Source organism: Dasypus novemcinctus, chromosome 25 (assembly GCF_030445035.2).
Source record: "Dasypus novemcinctus isolate mDasNov1 chromosome 25, mDasNov1.1.hap2, whole genome shotgun sequence".
In the NCBI taxonomy this organism is placed as follows: Eukaryota; Metazoa; Chordata; class Mammalia; order Cingulata; family Dasypodidae; genus Dasypus; species Dasypus novemcinctus.
This window is the reverse complement of record NC_080697.1, coordinates 62,193,473-62,208,846: the sequence shown is the minus strand read 5'-3', so window position 1 is coordinate 62,208,846 and position 15,374 is coordinate 62,193,473. Positions and strand designations below refer to the sequence as shown.

General features: G+C 41.3%; 1 protein-coding gene across 1 annotated transcript in view; it reads left to right on the top strand.

The window, feature by feature from the left end:
* The window catches only part of FZD3 (frizzled class receptor 3), a 128,687-nt gene that overhangs the window by 104,370 nt on the left and 8,943 nt on the right, over positions 1-15,374 (top strand). Inside the window, exon 9 of the transcript XR_011647418.1 lies at positions 149-228. The gene's annotated coding sequence lies outside the window, so the exon portion shown is untranslated. The remainder of the gene's footprint in view (positions 1-148; positions 229-15,374) is intronic.

Here is a 15,374-nt window from a genome sequence, read left to right as displayed (position 1 = left end):
CAATATACAAATCAAGGTAACCATAAAGCCATCATTTTAAGAAACTCAAGAAAAGAAATTATTTTATATACAGCCAATATATCCTTCAGGTTTCAAGGCTATAGAGAAAGTCCTAACCATGTAGGAACTAAAGGAACATGTCTTCCAGAGTCCTCATTGAAGAGTCCACTAGAAGTTAAGCTCCAGCCAACCAAGACATGCCCGGAAACTTTGACAGAAGGACTTACGGTGAGCATTTAATATATTTAATTTTAGATCTAGGACCAAAACAAAGGTGGGTTTGAAGGTGAAAGAATAATCTAGAAATGTTTTATGTCCCGATAAATTAGAAATATTTTAATTTTTACATGGGAGGGTAAGAAAGAAAAAGAGGATGTAGAATAAGTTCATTGACTGTTGTCTAGGCAGTTGGTGGGAGTCAAATGAGACCATTAAAATCTGATGCCTAGGTTAAACAAGGTTAATAGGTTAAACCAGGTTAATAGGTTAAACAAGAAATAAGGGGTAAAGGAGGAAAATAAGGGATAAGATATGAGAGCAAAAGTGACTACTTGAACAAAATCACAAATCTCCCTAGATATTAAAAGAAATTTAACAAATAAAAGAACAAGGAAAACACACCAGCATAGAAAAAAACACAGCAAATAAAATGTTGATACATAAATGTTTTAAAGCCCCTTATAAAAGAAAGTAATAAATATAAAGGGAACATTAGAAAATCACCATTTAGCAACCATTTTAGGAATAATTAATTCAGTAAGATTCATTGATGGATACTAAAAAAATGGGTAAAAATCATAAATAGGTTATATACATAGCCTCAAAGTATCTTCCAACAAATTACTTATTATAAATTATAATAATATTATAATATTATTATTATAAAGAAAGTGTTACAGGAGAAAAACCTGGTAGACACCTCCTTAACCGTGTTACCAAAATTAACATCACCAATAGTGGGACAAATGACATCATATGCCTCTTGATGCACTGAGATTGACACAACATCGCTTCTGTGGTATTCCTGCTGAAATGGATAATCTGAATTAATCATGAGGAGACGTTACATCCATCCAAATCAAGGGACATTTTATAAAAACAGCCAGCAGATACTTCCCAAAAATGTCTGGCCATGACTAAAATACTAGGAAATTCTGAGGAGCACTTCCAGAATGAAAGAGGCTAGAGACATGGTGGTGCAGGGCAGCGGTTGGACAGACCCTAGAAACCGAGAGGGTGTGGTGGGGCTTGGGTAGGAGGAGGAGGGCGTCCACGTGGGGATGCAGGGATGCCGGTGCGGAACATCAGCCTGAGAACGGCAGCGGCTCTGGACAAGGTGAAGACAGAGACATTCCTGCCAGGGGACATTCTACAAAATTTTTTAAAAAGATTTATTTATTTATTTTTCCCCGTCCCACCTTGTTGTTTGTGCTTGCTGTCTGTTATCTGTATCTGTTTGTTGTGTGCTCTCTGTGTCTGCTCTTCTTCTTTTAGGAGGCACCGGGAATTGAACCCGGGATCTCCCATGTGGGAGGGTGGTGCCGAATCTCTTGAGCCACATCCGCTCCCTGCTTGTTGTGTCTCCTCATTGTGTCTACTCATTGCATCAGCTTGCCGTCTTGCTCGTCTTCTTTAGGAGGCACCAGGAACTGAACCTGGGACATCATGTGTGGTAGGCAGGTGCCCAACTGCTCGAGTCATATCTACTCCTCCTACAAAATCTTTTGTAATCTTCAAAAATGTCAAGGTCATGATAGTCAAAGAAAGACTAAGTAACTGCTCCTGACTGAAGGTGACTAAAGAGATATGACAGCTAAATGCAACACAATTCTGAACTAGGTTCTTCTGCTGTGAAGGCCATTATTGAAATAGTTGGTGAAAAAGGAATGAGTTCTGAGAATTAGATGTTAGTAGTGTATCCATGTTCATTTCTTGGTTTTGATTATGTAGGAGAATGACATCATTTAGAGGAGACACATTAAAGAATTTGGGGGTGATAGGACATCAGGTTGGCAATTTATTCTCCAGTGGCTCGGGGCGGGCGAGGCAGGGAGAGGGAACTATAAAGAAATTTTTGGCAAAATGTTAATAATTGGGGAAACTGAGTGGAGGGAATAAAGGAGTTCTTTATACTATTCTTACAAATTTTCTGTAAATTTTGAAAGAAAGATACAATGAGACATTTACAAACAAAATTTGATAGCACCTACTGCCCAGAGGCCCTTATGAAAGGACATTCTAAATGATGTTTCTCAGGCAAAAGGAAAATAGTCATTATGTGGAAGGTCTAAGGTGCAAGGAAAATCGGTGAACATGGATATAGGAAAATGTGTCAGTAAATCTAAGCAAGCATTAATTGTATTTAATTAATATTTGTGGCATTATTGAAAACAAATCCTAAAACTAAAATACTGAAAAATAACATGAGTTAGGAGAGGACGATTAAGACTTAACAAATTAAAAGGTTCAGTAATATTCAGGATTAAAATAAAAATATTGTTAGACATTAGGCAAAATAGTGGTGGTGGATGGAGTCCAGGGAATGAATAACATGTGGTGTGAAGGAGGTTTAATCAACCCAAAGTAAAGCAAGGAACTGGTAATGGGGAGAATCGGTAATAGGGAGGAGGCTAGTAAAAGCAGGACAGCAAAAAATGTAAATGTACTAAATTCTCAAGATAAAATACAAATATTGTTAAAATATAGCAAAAACAGAATTCTGTCATAAGAGACACATGAAAATCAAAGAATGAAAAAAAAGATATATTAGACAAACACTAACTTATCCAAAGTGGGATAAACTGTATTATTACCAGATAAAATAGTGTTTAAGGCAAGTAGAATTAGAGATAAAATGTTATTACATAATAATAAAATTATTCAATTCACTGGGGAGATAAAAACAACTTAAAATAGGTAGGTAACGACTAATATTGTTCCAAAATATATATAGCAAAAATTGACTATAAGGAAAAACTAACAAATCTAACATCTTTTTGGGATATTGTAATGTATTTCCAGCAATTGATAGTTAAAGCAAATAAAAAACAGATAGGGGCACAAAATATTTGAATAGTACAATTAACAAACTTTATCTAAGGGGCACATGCATAACATAGAATCAACAGCTGAGGGATACATACTCTTTTCAAGCACTGATAGGTACATGTATAAAAAATGACCATGTGCCAGCCATGAAGTTTAAAAGAACATTGCCTCCATGATTAACAGAAACAAATCAAAAAATGGCTTGTCCACAAATCTGGATATATTAAAATACCCAGTGTAGCAGTTTGATATGGTTATGAATTCCAAAAATAGATCATGGATTATGCCTGTAATCTGATCTGTACCTGGGCATGGTTGAGTTATGATTAGAGCTTTGATTGGGCCACATCATTAAGGCATTGAGTCCCCACCTTTTGGTGGTGGGGACTCACAGATAAAAGGCATGGCAAAGGACAGAGTTGAGGGTTTTTCTGGTGATGACATTTTGATGTTGGAGTTTGATGCTGAAGGCTTAAGCTAGAGCCCTGGGAAGTCAGCACGCAGAGGAAGGAGAAGCCAGCCCCAGGAAGGAACCTTGAACCCAGAGAAAAGCAAGCCCCAGGAACATAGGAACCCAGGAAGCCTGAGCCCTCGCAGATGTCGGCAGCCATGTTGCTCCAAATAGACTTTGGTGAGGGAAGTAACTTATGCTTTATGGCCTGGTGTCTGTCAGCTCCTACCCCAGATAAATACCCTTTATGAAGACCAGCCAATTTCTGGTATTTTGCATCAGCACCCCTCCGGTTCACTAATACAGAATTTGGTACCCAGGAGTAGGGAAGTGCTTTTGCAATTACTGAAATGCTGGGACAGTTTTATAAATGGGTAAGGGGTATTTTTTGGAGGAATTTTGAGATGCTTGATGGAAAAGGCCTAGAACACTTTGAAGAGACTGTTGATAGCAATATGGATGCTAAAGAGACTTTTTATGTTGCCTTAGAAGTAAATGATGAAACTATTATTGGAAACTGGAGGAAAGGCGATCTGTGTTTTAAAGTTGCAGAGAACTTAGCAAGATTAACTCCTGGTGTTTTATGGAAGGCAGAATTTGAAAATGGTGAGACTGGGCATTTAGCTGAAGAAATTTGCAAAGTAAACCTGGAGAATGTGGCTTGGCTTCTGCTTGCAGCTTATAGCAAAATGCTAGATGAGAGAGATATGCTGAGAACTGAACTGTTGTTGGGCACAAAGAAAAGAGAAACTGACCTGAAAATTCCAAGTCTCTGGAAATCAGGCTCCCAGATGAAAGTGCCCCATTGGAGGACTTAACTAAACTTGGAACTTGTAGATCAGGATGGAAGATGCAGTTATGTTGGAAAGACTTGTGGAAGGTCTTACTGTCTGATGGCTTGGACCCCTGCTTCCTGCATGCTAAACCAACAAGGTTTTTGAGAGAGCTATATGGACAAAACCACTGTCAGCCTGGAATAAAAAGGATATGGAAAGGAGAGTTTGAAGGAGAAACAGCTTTAAGAAGAAAACCATGGAAGCTGATCTGGAATTAGGACATCACCTTGGGCCAAGAGAGGAACCACCCATGTGTACAGAGAGGGTGAGTTTGCCCAGCAGTTGAAGAGGGTGGACGTTCCATCTGATATTCTGGGAGAGTTTTGCCACACCAGGATATAGAGAAGGTGGAGCACATTCCCCAAGGATTAGGATGGTTAAGGTCAGCACCCCCAGGTCTGAGAGGGGTGGGCCTGTCCCCCAGAGGTTAGGGAAGGCCAGGTGGTCAACCCTTTGCTCTGAGAGAGTTGAGCCTGTGTGCCAAAGGTTAGGGGGCATGTTGTCGTCATGTCACTGTACTAGGGAGGTTAAGATTCTAACCCAAATATTGGGTAAGGTGTGGCAATCACCCCCACACTCTTGAAGGGAGAGGTCTGGAGCTTGGTTGACACCCAGATGCTTGATGAAGGTGGAACCAAGAAAATGGCTGTTGGGCAAGCCAGGGGAAAGGGTGGGTCCCCAGATGGCCCCAAGGAGAAGAAACCATCTTCTTAAGGATGACTCTCAGACTTTGAAATCAAATGGAGGATGCCCTGCAGGTTTACTGAACTGTAGAGGACCTGTGACTCAGGTTTCCCTCCTAATTTCTCCTTATTGTAATGAAAATGTTTATCCTATGTCCATTTGGGTACTGGAAACAGATAAATTATTGTGTAAGTTTCAGAGGTCTATAGCAGACCGGACTTTGCCCCAAGACAATTTAATTTCTTTAAATTGATTGTGATATGATTTAGTACTTGCATTGTTACTGATTTAAGTTTTTTTCAAGTATTGTAATGTCTTTTTGGAATTCAGAGGGTGGAGTGTAGCAGTTTGATATGGTTATGAATTCCAAAAATAGATACTGGATTATGCTTGTAATCTGATCTGTACCTGGGCATGATTGAGTTATGATTAGGGCATTGAGTCCCCACCTCTTGGTGGGTGGGAACTCACAGATAAAAGGCATGGCAAAGAACAGAGTTGTGGGTTTTTCTGATGATGGCATTTTGATGTTGGAGTTTGATGCTGAAGACTTGAGCTGGAGCCTTGGAAAGTCAGCATGCAGAGGAAAGAGAAGCCAGCCCTAGGAAGAAAGCAACTTTGAACCCAGAGAAAAGCAAGCCCCAGGAACATAGGAACCCAGGAAGCCTGAACCCTCGCAGATGTCGGCAGCCATGTTGCTCCAAATAGACTTTGGTGAGGGAAGGAACTTAAGCTTTATGGCCTGGTATCTGTCAGCTCCTACCCCAAATAAATACCCTTTATAAAAACCAACCAATTTCTGGTATTTTGCATCAGCACCTCTCTGACTGACTAATACACCCAGTTAAACAACTCATACTTAATAAAAATATCATAATGGATGTAGAAATATTTAGAAAAAAATGAAAATCAAGATACTAATATTGAAATTTGTAGTATGTAGTCAAAGCAATTTATGGAGATAACTTTATATCCTGAAATATTTATGACCACCCAATAAATTGTTACTATTATTGCTTTTAACAAATCATTTATCTTTACACCAATTAAGAATAAGAAAATAAAATATTTTATTTTACCTTCATCCAATAGTCTTCCCTTCTTTATGTAGAACCAAGTTTCTGACGTATAAAATTTTCCTTCTACCTGAGAACTTTGTTTTTAGGAGGTACCAGGGATTGAAACTGGGACCTCATACCTGGGAAGCAGGCTTTCAACCACTGAGCTACATCTGCTCCCCATCTAAGAACTTTTATTATTATTATTTTTTAAAGATTTATTTATTTATTTCTCTCCCCCCACCTCCTCTATCCCCCATTGTCTGCTCTCTACGTCCATGCACTGTGTGTTCTTCTGTGTCTGCTTGTATTCTCATTAGGCAGCTCTGAGAACCAATCCTGGGACCTTCTGGGTTGGAAGAGAGACAATCATTCTCTTGCGCCACCTCAGCTCCCTGATCTGCTGCATCTCTTATTGTCTCTCCTCTATCTCTTTTTGTTGCATCATCTTGCTGCACCAGCTCTCCACGTGGGCCAGCACTCCTGTGTGGGCCAGCCTTCTGCATGGGCCAGCTTGACACACAGCCCAGTTGCCTTCACCAGGAGGCTCTGGGCATCAAACCCTGGACCTCCCATATGGTGGAAGGGAGTCTCATTGTTGTTGTTGTTGTTGTTTTGTCTTTGTTTATTTTTTTAATGTTACATTAAAAAAATATGAGGTCCCCATATACCCCCATCCCCCTCATCAGATTCCTCCCCCCATAACAACAACCTCCTCCACCATCATGACACATTCATTGCACTTGGTAAATACATCTCTGAGCACCACTGCACCTCATGGTCAATGGTCCACACCATAGCCCACACTCTTCCACAGTCCACCCAGTGGGCCATGGGTGACATATAATGTCCAGTAACTGTCCCTGCAGCACCACCCAGGACAACTCCAACCCCCGAAAATGCCCCCACATCACATCTCTTCCACCCATTCCCTACCCTCAGCAGCCACCATGGCCACTTTCTCCACACCAATGCCACATTTTCTTCGATTACTAATCACAATAGTTCATGTATAGACTATAACCACAATAGTTCATGTATAGGCTATCAGTAAGTCCACTCTAATCATACTCTATTCCTCCATCCTGTGGACCTTAGAATGGTTGTGTCCACTCCACATCTATGTCAAGAGGGGGCTTAGATTCCACATGGATGATGGATGCAATTCTCCTGCTTTCAGTTGTAGGCACTCTTGACTTCATGGTGTGGTGGTTGACCTTCTTCACCTCCATGTTAGCTGAGTGGGGTAAGTCCAATAAACCGGAGTGTAGGAGTTGCAAGTCTGTTGAGGCTTAGGGCCTGGCTATCACACGGTCAGTCCAGAGATTCAGGTCCCTGGGTATACACTAAACTCCAGCACCAACTACAGATCCGTTAAAAGTAACAGGAGAGGCTTGTGGACAAAGATCACATCTGAGTCCAGCTCCATCACACAGAAACACAGACTCCAAAGTAGGACCAACTGACATGGCACTGAACTCCATCTGCCATGACCATAGAACCTGTGGGTCTCTGTAGCCCTCAGAAGAACCAATACCTGGGGTTGTATCTACTTTACCTGTCTCTGGGACTCTGCTCAGGTGTGCATAAGGGTGACCCCTCTGATAACCTCCTGGCTCTTTTTGGAGACTCATAGCCATATAAACTCATTTGTCCTTTCTATTTCCACCTTTTATTCAGGTCAAAAAGCATTTTTTTTTTTTTTTAAAGATTTATTTATTTATTTAATTTCCCCCCCTCCCCTGGTTGTCTGTTCTTGGTGTCTATTCGCTGCGTCTTGTTTCTTTGTCCGCTTCTGTTGTCGTCAGCGGCACGGGAAGTGTGGGCGGCGCCATTCCTGGGCAGGCTGCTCTTTCTTTTCACGCTGGGCGGCTTTCCTCACGGGCGCACTCCTTGCGCGTGGGGCTCCCTCACGCAGGGGACACCCTTGCGTGGCACGGCACTCCTTGCGCGCATCAGCACTGCGCATGGCCAGCTCCACACAGGTCAAGGAGGCCCGGGGTTTGAACCGCGGACCTCCCATATGGTAGACGGACGCCCTAACCACTGGGCCAAAGTCCGTTTTCCGCAAAAAGCATTTTTAACTCCTGGTATTATATGTAGACTGAGATATTCTGCTGGTCCGAGTTGACCCTTTTATTCAAGGTCATTTTCTAGTTGCATCATCAGCTGGTACTTGGTAGTAATCCCTCAGCGCCAGGGAGGCTCATCCCTGGGAGTCATGTCTCATGCTGGGGGGAAGGCAAAACATTTATATGCTGAGTTTGGCTTCAAGACTGGCCACATTTGAGCAACATGGAGGCTCTCAAGAGGTAACTCTTAGGCACCCTGCAGCTCTAGGCCTTGTCCTTACTTCAGGTGCACAGGCTCACAAGCATAGTCATTAGTATCAAGGGCTCATTGTTGGACCTTTCTTCTTTTTTGGTCTTTGCCATTGCACTTGGGGGGTTGTTGCTGTTCCTTTAGGGACTGTGATAGAGCTCCCCTGGCTGGGAACTCAGCACTCCCTGAGTTGTTGTTTTTAATTGTAACCACTATGAAAATATCCAAACATTTTTATGGACCCTGGATATATGCCCTGTAAAACTCCTGCCAACCATGTGTCCCGTCAATAACATCCCACACCAGTATTCCTCCACTGCCATTGTTGAAACTCTCTGTGATCCAAAACTTCTTCAAAAATGAAGCCCAATATATTGCCAGGTTCCATTAATAGTAAAATGGAATATAGTGATGAGTTTAAAGGTTAGATACAGAATACATATTAATTTTTAAAAATTAAGGTAAAAATAAATTGGGGTATCAAAAAATTAAAAAATGCAAAAGCTTTGTTTTTGATGCTTTGCCTTCCATCACTGCAATAAGTGTTGTCCTGTATGCAAATTGGCAAGGCAATTTCTTCCATCTTTTCCTCAGTGTCTATGTCCTTTCTTTTTTTCTTTTTTTTCCTAATTATTAAACTTATCTTCACAAAAGTTTTAGATCTCAGTAATCCATATATACAATATACAGTACTCCCACATATCCAACATAAAACCCTTTTCCCTTCCACAGCAATAATGTTTTTACTTGTTCATACTATATTTACTGAAACTGATGTACAGATATTGAGACAATAGCTTTCAAACAAGGTAACATTTGGGTTTACATTGTGATTTATATTTTGGACTATACAATTTTCTAAATTTTTAATTATCTTATGTTTTACATTATGATTTACATTTTAGCCTATCAGTCCCTATATATTTTTGGTGTAATTTAACATGTCTTATATTCATCCTTGCGTAATCTTGTGGAACACTTCTATTGCCCACACAGTTACATTGATTCCATCTATCCAACACCTCTTTCTCCCTCCCCTCAGGGCCCACAGTGACAGTCAATCTTCTTTGCTTGAAGGGCCATGTTCAGAGATACTTGCATCAGTGTTGAGGACTTGACATGCTCAACTGCCCTAATGCACTGGGAGCCACCATTTCTCTCGAGAGATACAATTCCCTCTGTGTGAGAACATCAGTCATCCCCAGGATGTGGGTATACCTTCACTCTCATTATATGGGGCTCTATCCAATGATATAACCCACTGTGGCAAAATGAGCACTGACACAGTCCCTAGAAGCCTGTCCTACATCAGATTATCCCCTTTAAGCGTCTTAAATAGGTAACCCTCCTTATTATATTTTTGAAAAAGTTTTCTCAGCATTATACTCTCAACCAAATACCTAACAATCTCCTATGTTCATATGTTCCCCCACCCTTCCGGGAGCCACATTGTTGAGCCACATCTGCTTCCCCCCTTCTAAGAACTTTTAAACATTTCTTGTAGGGCAGATTTGCTAGAGATGAATTCTCTCAGAATTTCTCCTCCATTTTTTTTTCTTTTTTAAAGATGTATTTTATTTATTTATTTCTCCCCACCCACTCGTTCACTCTTGGCTGTGACTGTTCGTTCTTCCTTGTTTCTTTTGGAGGCACTGGGAACCAACCCGAGAACTCCAACATGGGAGAGAGGTGCCTAATCACTTGAGCCACCGCTGTTCCCTTTGTTGTGTCTCTCATTATGTTTTTCTTCTTGTATCTCTTGTTGCATCATCTGTGTCATCTTGTTGTGTTCTTGCCATGCCTGCCCATTGCATCAGCTTGCTGTCTTGCTCATCTTCTTTAGGAGGCACCAGGTACCTCCAGTTCCTGCTTTGTTGTGTCTCTCATTATGTTCCCTCTTCTTGTATCTCTTGTTGTGTCAGCTTGTTGCACCTGTCTGTCGTGCCAGCTCACTGTCTTCTTTAGGGGGCACTGGGAACTGAACCAGGGACCTCCCATGTGGTAGGTGGGAACTCAATTGCTTGAGCCACATCCATTTCCCTCTCCTTTGCTTTTAAAGAATACTTTCAGTGGATATAGAATTCTAGGATGTTTTTCTTCAACACTTCAAATAGTCCAGTCCACTCCTGTATAGTTTCTGATGAGGAGTCTGCTGTAATTTTACTCTTGCTCCTATACAGGTTAGATATTCTTATTCTCTGTCTTCTTTCAAGATGTTCTTGTCTTTGGTTTTCTGCAGTTTTAATATAACCACGTATGATTTTGGGGGGTACTTATCCTGCTTGGTATTCTCTGAGTTTCTCAGATCTGTGGCTTGATGTTTGCCATTAATTATGGAAAGTTCTCAGTCACTATTACTTCAAATATTTTTTCTGTTTCTTTCCCTCTTCTGATAGTCCCATTATGTTTTTGTTACATCTTTTTCTTTATTTGTTTACATTCACCTTATGCCTGAAAAATTCAGACACACAAAAAAAGCCAAAATGTACTCTTTTCCTACTGTTTTGTTTTATTACGAAGTTGTAAATTTACAGAAAAATCATACAGAAAATAGAGTTTCCATATTGCCCCCATCACACACATATTTTCCCTATTATTAATACTTGCATTAGTGTGGTATCATGAAACTATTGAGGAAACAATATTATTATACCTATAGTATTAACTATAGTTCATAGTTGATATTAGGATTCATTGTTTGTGTTGTACAGCTTTATGGATTTTTCTTTGAATTTTTACTCTAGTAACATATATACAATCTAAAATTAATCATTTTAATCACTTTCAAGTATACAATTCAGTGGTATTAAATACATTCACAATACTGTGCAACTTTTGGAACACTGGAATTGTCCTGCATGTCATTGCATGATGGATACAGGGAATTATGCACTTTGTCAAAACTTATAAAATTGTGTGGGGCCAAGTGTAAACTATAATGTAAACTATAGTCCATGATTAGTAGCAATGCTTCAGAGTGTGATCGTCAATCGTAACAAATGTAGTACACTAATGAAAGATGTTACTGTGGGAAAGTGTGAGAGGGGAAGGGGTGGGGTATATGGGAATCCCCTATATTTTTGATGTACATTTATGTAATCTAAAGCTTCTGAAAAAAAAAAAACAGTACAACCGTCACCACCATCCATTACCAAAACTTTTCTATCACCCCAAACAGAAACTCTGTACCAATTGAGCAATTAATTCCCATTCTCTATTCTCAGCCCTGACCCTAGTAACCTGTATTCTAATTTCTGACTATGAATTTGCATATTCTAATTATTTCATATAAGTGAGATTATACAATATATGTCCTTTTGTGTCTGGCTTTTTTCAATTTGATGTGTTCAAGGTTCATCCATGTTGCTGCAAGTACCAGCACTTCATTCCTTTTTTTTTTTTTATCTTTTTTTTAAAAGATACATAGATCACACAAAATGTTATATTAAAAATAAGAGGTTCCCATATACCCCACTCCCCACAACCCCCGCTCCTCCCACATCAACAATTTCTTTCATTAGTGTGGTACGCTCATTGCATTTGATGAATATATTTTGGAGCACTGCTACATAGCATGGATTATAGTGTATGTTGTAGTTTATACTCTTTCCAAGTCCATTCAGTGTGTTATAGCAGGATATATAATGTTCTGCATCTGTCCCTGCAATATCATTGAGGACAACCCCAAGTCCCAAATATGCCCCCATATCACACCTTTTTTTCCCTTTCCCTGCCTTCAGCAACTCTCATGGCCACTGTCTCCACATCAAACATATCATTTCTTCCATTGCTAGAGTCACAATAATTCTATAGTAGAATACCAGTAGGTCCACTCTAATCCATATTTTATTCCTCCATCCTGAGGACCCTGGGATGGTGATGCCCACTCCAACTCTAAATTTAGAGGGGGCTTAGTCTCATCTGGCTGATGGATGGGATTCTACTGCTTGCAGTTGTAGACTCTCTCAGTTTCTTGGTGTGGTGGTTGACCATCCTCACTTCCTTGTTAGCTGATCTGGGTAAGTCCAATGAACTGGAGAGTAGGTGTTGCAACTCTGGTGAGGCTCAGTGCCCAGTTGGCACAAGGACAGTTCAGAGATTCAAGCCTCCTGAGCATACACCAACCCCAGTGCCAACCACAGGTTCAGTAAAAGTGACAGAAGAGGCATGTATAGAGAAGTTACTTCTGAGTCCAAGTCTATCACACTCAGGCACACAAATTCCAAAGTAAGGCCCACTGGCAAGGCACCAAACTCTGGAGCCATCTGCCATGACTGTAGGACCTGGGTGTATCAGTAGCCCTCAGGAGTACCACTACCTGGGATTGTTTCTACTTTGGCTCTCTCTGAGATCCTGCTGAGACATGCATAAGCATGACCCCTCTGATGACCTCCCAATTCATTTTGAAGTCTTTTAGTCATATAAACTCATTTGTCTTTACCCTTTCCCCTTTTATTCAAGGTATTTTTCTATTTGCATCACCAACTGGTGCTTGGTAGTAATCCCTTGGCACCAGGGAGGCTCATCCCTGGGAGTCATGTCTCATGCTGGGGGGAAGGTTATGCATTTATATGCTAAGTTTGGCTTAGAGAGTGGCCACATCTGAGCAACATGAAGGCTCTCAGGATGTAACTCTTAAGCACCCTGTAGCTCTAGGTCTAGTTGAAATTTCAAGCACACAGTCTCATAAACATAGTCACCATATCAAGGGCCCATCAACGGACCATCCTCCTTCACTGGTCTTGTCCTTGCACTTGAGAGATTGTTGGGGTTCCATTGGGGAACACAACAGAGCTCCCCCAGATGGGAACTCAGCACTCCCTCAGTTGTCGTGTGAAACTCTACCCACTATGTCAATACCCAGTGAACATCTGGACACATCTATATGCCCTGCATGCATGTCCTAGTGAACTCCCTCCCACCCATGTATCCCCCGTCAATGACACCCCACACCAGCACTCCTCCCCTGCCATGGTGGAACCCCTCTGTGATCCAAAACATCTTTAAAAATGAAGCCTAGGGAAGTGGCTGTGGCTCAATCAGTTGGGCTCCCGCCTACCGTAAGGGAGGCCCTGGGTTCACGTCCCAAAGCCTCCTCATGAAGGCAGGCTGGCCCGCAAGCCACGGAGAGCTGACAGCCTGTGCACCACGGAGAGCTGATGGCCCATGCGCTGCAGAGAACTGGCACAGCAAGAAGACCCAACAAAGGGAGACAAGCAGATACAGAGAAAACACCCAGCAAATGGACACAGAGAAGAGACAGCAAAGAAAGGAACAAGTTGCAAGGGGGGGGAGGTTAAATAAATAAATACATAATGAAGCCTCATATATTGCCAAAATCAATTATAGAAAAATGAAATAGTAATGATAGGTTTAAAGATTAGAAATAAAATACATAATAATTTAGAAAAACTAAAATAAAGTAAAAAATAAATTGGGGTATTAAAAAAATGAAAAATACCATAAAATTTTTTTTGATGTTTTGCCTTTCATCACTGTAATAGTTGTTACCCTGTATGTACAGTGTCAAGGCAATTTTTCCATTTCTTCCTCAGTGTCTTACATCTTTTTTTTTTAATTATGTCTTCAAAAAAGTTTTAGGTCACAGTAAAGTCACATGTAGAATATAGGGAATTCCCATATATCCAACATCCTCCCCCTTTTCTCCCTTCCCCAGCAATGACCTTTTTACATGTGGATGTTACATTTGCTACAACTGATGTACAAATATTGAAACATAGCTACTAACCGTGGTTACATTATGGTTTACATTATGGTTTACATTTTAGACCATACACTTTTATGAATGTTTGGTGAAATTTACCATGGCCTGTATCCATCATTGCAGGATCATGCCGAACACTTTCATTGCCCCCCAGTTGCCCCTCTTCCATCTTTTCCTCTCTTCCTCTTCCCTTGGGACCCACAGAGACAAGCAAGCTTTCCTGCTTGAAGGACAAGGTTCGTAGATACTTGCAACAATGCCGAGGGCTTGGCACACTAGTCTGTTCTCCCCCACTGGGAGCCACCCATGCTCTCAAGAGACACCCTCCCCTGTTTGAGAACACCAGGCCTCCGCAGAGTGGCAGTACAACCCCTTCCTGCTCACTGTACGGGTCTCCACCCACTGATATAACACCCTATGACAAGAGGAGCCCTCACACTCCCTAGAAGCCTGCCCCAGGGGCACCCCGTGCCAGATGCCCCCATCAAACACCCTAAACCAGTAACCCTTCCTTCCTACATGTTCTAAAGAATTTTCTCAACATAGTTTCAACCACACACCTGACAATATCCCATGTTCTCCTGCTCCCCTCCCACCCTCCCCCCAATTCCATGGACCTTCTGACCCATCCTCCCAACCCAGGGCCCCCTCAAGCCTGCAAATCCCCACCCAATAGTACCCTCTACCCCTGTCTTACCCCTTCACAGCACAACTACTTACCTCCACTTATCAAAGATTTTGCCCTTGTAGGCATCAGCTCACAACCTTCCTCTTCCCCTATTTCCTTTAAGCCTGTCTTCCAGTCTCCAGCTCTCTGACACAGCTTGGTTTGCTTGTTTCATATCAGAGAGGTCAGGTAGTATCTGTCCTTCAATGCCTGGCTTGCTTCACTCAACATGAGGTCCTCAAAGTTCATCCATGTTATCCCATGTGTTAGTACTGTATTCCTTCTTACAGCTGAGTAGTATTCCACTATATGTATATACCACATTTTTTTGTTGTTGTTTTGTTGTTTTTTTTAAGTTAGACCAGTAATTTATTCAGGTAGGGAGGGATGAGAAATGGGAGAAAATAACAGGTCACAGGTCCCAGGTAGAGAGGAAAGGGATAAAAAGTGATAAAGAGGGCTGATTTACAGACTACAATTCCTTGTTATAGATTATAAATGTCCAGGTTTACTTGCGTGGCCACATGGCAGAGGAAAAATGGTGAGAGCAATGTGCAGAGGGTAGGAATGGGTCCAGAGACAA